Here is a 3,812-nt window from a genome sequence, read left to right as displayed (position 1 = left end):
TATAACGCTCCCTTAAAGTAGATGCATTTACATTATTGTATACACACGTCTTCCCTTCATTCATCTATTCTACATACGTGAACTCTCAGCTAGGAGGAAGAACTATGAAAATATTGCCACGGGATACAAGAGACAAACTTACAGGAACTTACAGAGCGACAGAAGCGACACTCGAAACTGAGCCAGATGCAAGACTCACACACGTGATACATTCATAAACAGGTCAAGTCGAGAGAGAGAGAGAGAGAGAGAGAGAGAGAGAGAGAGAGAGAGAGAGAGAGAGAGAGAGAGAGAGAGAGAGAGAGAGAGAGAGAGAGAGAGAGAGAGAGAGAGAGAGAGAGAGAGAGAGAGAGAGAGAGAGAGAGAGAGAGAGAGAGAGAGAGAGAGAGAGAGAGAGAGAGAGAGAGAGAGAGAGAGAGAGAGAGAGAGAGAGAGAGGGAGTTGGGGAGGGGGAGGGCAGGCCACACTACAGCCACAGCCGACCACCACCTCACTGTCGTTGCCTGCCAGCCAATTGTAGCCGCCCTAACTCAACTAGTCCGTATATCTCGCACCTATCTTTAGGGTTCAGTTTTTATCCCTAGGGTTATGCTGTCTTGGCTTCCTCTGCGATGTAAAGAAGTAGGGATAAGGCAGAGTTTGAAGTCGAGGAGGGTGGCGGAGTCCGGGGACCTCCGTTGGCTGATGTTATAACCAGCTGCTACGATCCCTCTTCCCCTCTTCCTCCCCCACCATGGAAGGGAGGAAAGGGAGTCACCCTACCAGTGTTGAAGCAAATCGTCACGTTAAAGTCGTGAGCGTCCCCATCACCACCCCGAAGATTAATTGGTGAATTTTTAGAGAGTTAGACCAAACGCACGTCAAGTCAAGTTGTTTACGTGTAACGTCGCATAAAATTTACTCGAGAACTTCTGAGTGCAGCCAAGTAAATAAACACATTCCTGATTTAATCAAACCACAAGGCGCACCCAAGGAAACAGCACCAACTAAAAATATACGAAGAAAATCTTTGTATCAAGATATACATCAACACTAAACCAAGAAGAAAATATATATATGTATATAAAAAACGCACTCGAGTTGTTTGATCATAGTGTGGACTGTCCAACCATTTATCACCGGTTGGCCGAAGATTTATGAACGATCCGCCGCTCTTCACAATGTAACCTGGATAAGGGATTAGTCTGAGGGGCCGAGTGAGGCAGAAGTTCGTGATGGAGCTCTACTCAAGGGGCGGGCGACTGTGATACACGAGGCCCACCTGAATGTTGGAGATGAAGTGATGAAGAGGGCGGGAGGCTGGGGGAGGAGGGAGAGAACGAGGTGGAGGAAAGATGCGACGGGAGGACGGGAGACAGGAGAGAAGGGAAACGGGAAGCGAAAACAACTGACAAGTAAACACACACACACACACACACACACACACACACACACACACACACACACACACACGAGGAAGAAAATAGAGGAAAATTAGTAATAAAATTTACCAACAATTACCTTGTAAACAGCTTTATTAAGGGTTGGAATTCTAGAGAAGAATGGTTCATGTGGTATGCAGTTCCCAGCTAAGTGGTGCAATTTGTGTAATTCAGCGCTAGATGACAGTCATTAAGAAAACCACTGCAATAGCCTTCTGTTTACACCGGCAGTTCGATCGATGGCCCACAAACACCGGCTCCCCTTCTGTAATTTTTGGTATTGGAGGCTCTACAAACAACTACAGACGGAAGTTTCTCTCACCCGGACATTAAAAACATAACTTTTCATTTAAAATAATTACGAAGAACAAAAATTATTACAAAGCGTACTGTGCATCCTTGTGGCAAGATGCTATCACGTAGTTACTTTTGGCAGCTTTTCGTCTCAACCTCATCGCAGACCTGCTTGTCAACGCAGCGGGACAACGCTGTTAGCCTTGATTCAAGAACACAAACAAAATACCTGTTTATTTTAGCTTTGTGACGCCAAGTGACACTGACACATGAACGCATAAAACAAACATTCAAGACTTCTTATTCATTATCTGATCTCGAGGCCGAGTTAGCCATGCCCTGAACCCATTCGAGTCTGGGACAGGCGACTCTGAGCAACCTCCACCCTCCACCGAGCCGGCACTGGGCAAACTCTTTATTGTAGCCGGTTATGCCTCACCAACGAAGAACTTGTCTACAACCCTTTCGCGCTTGGAGGCTTTTATTGTAGGGGGTCACTTCCTGCCTCCCTCCCTACCCTCCCACCCACTTCTCTCCGCTGTAATCCCAGGGACATTACAGTTCACCGCGAGCTGGTCTTAACTGCACATCTGGACAGTAACTCAGGCTTCGGAAACGGTGTGGTTAGTAATTAATGGTTTGTTTCTGAAGAAATCGCTTGGATCGGAAAGGCGGTTGTTGAAACAGGGAAGATGGTGGTGGTAATACTGGTGGTGGAGCAGCATGGTGGGTTGAATGATGTCATGTTAGTAGTAGTAGTAGTGGCGGTGGTGGTGGTGGTGGTGGTGGTGATGCCAGCGACGAGGAAACAGTGGTGGGACGATTACATTGCTGGATTCGTTTCATGTTTTCTCTGTACCATGTGTACTGTCGTGTTTCCACCTGTGTAAATTGACATGTTCCCTGAGGTTACCTGTATAAGGTAAGCGGTTAATTAGGATTCTGGGATGACATTTTATGATTTGTGTCGACAGTCCAAGCAGGGACATAAAAAAAGAAAAACATAAATACAGACGCCAAAACCTGTTCGGGAAAAACTTGCTCCTTCAGCTTCACCACTTTTTTTTTCTTCTTTTGAGCCATAAACACGATCAACTCGCCAGACGTCTTTGGTACAACACTTCCACGTTATACAGAGGCGCCACTCTCGCCCTTATCATGCCCCAATTGTCGTTTCTCTTTTACATTTCACAAGACATTTCGGTTGTACTCATTCAGCGCCGTGTAGTTTTCCTTGGGCGAACTCACCCAACTAGTCGTCGCGCTGCCAATCCAAAGTGACCTACGCCACCTCACACCCACCTCTCACCCACCAACCCAGGAACAACACAGCCCGTCGACCACTCCTCTCGGCTCACCTCCCTCCGAACCTGCTCTCTAACAGTACATCGCAGAGTGTGATATATGTAACCCAAACAAAGACACTGATAAACTACAAACAAGAATAGAGTTAAGGAGTGAAGGCACAGAGACAGCGAGTATATAAACAGCGACGCCCACCAGGAGAACAGAGGGCCTCTTGAAGACCAATTAAGTGGACGTTTGATTAATGTCCAGCGTCGCGGCGTGACAGTGACGGATGGCGGACATGGAAGAAAAGATACGGAATTTTGTGACCCTTTTCCTCCTGCACCTGCGACCCATCACACGGTACTCGATCCAAGGTTGTCCCCCTCTTCTCCTCCCCTCTTGCATCCCTTCCCTCCTCCACCTCTCTTATTATGTCCCGCTCTCGGTGTACCTTTCCTCGTCTGACCTCCATTCCCTCCCTCTCACTTCTCTCGCTTCCAGTTCACAAGCGTCTTCGTGATTATCGCTCAGAAAACGTTCACATCAAAGGCGCCTCGACTTTCAAGCATGAAGGTCACTCCTTATCGAGCATCATCAGCAGGAACACCACTCGTATTGCTTTATGCACCCAGATGAAGCAAAGAAAGGCGCTCGGATTTTATTTGCATGTTCTGGTAGACGGGGAGACTCAAATGGGAGTATTAGCATTAGGAGAGGCAGTCACTTGCCACGTACGAAACGGAACCCAGACTGATACGCATCTTGATACAAATTACTCTACACGCCGCGACTCTTGCGTGGAAACTG

The sequence above is a fragment of the Portunus trituberculatus genome, chromosome 49 (genome assembly GCF_017591435.1).
Source record: "Portunus trituberculatus isolate SZX2019 chromosome 49, ASM1759143v1, whole genome shotgun sequence".
NCBI classification, from domain to species: Eukaryota; Metazoa; Arthropoda; class Malacostraca; order Decapoda; family Portunidae; genus Portunus; species Portunus trituberculatus.
This window is presented reverse-complemented; position numbering follows the sequence as displayed.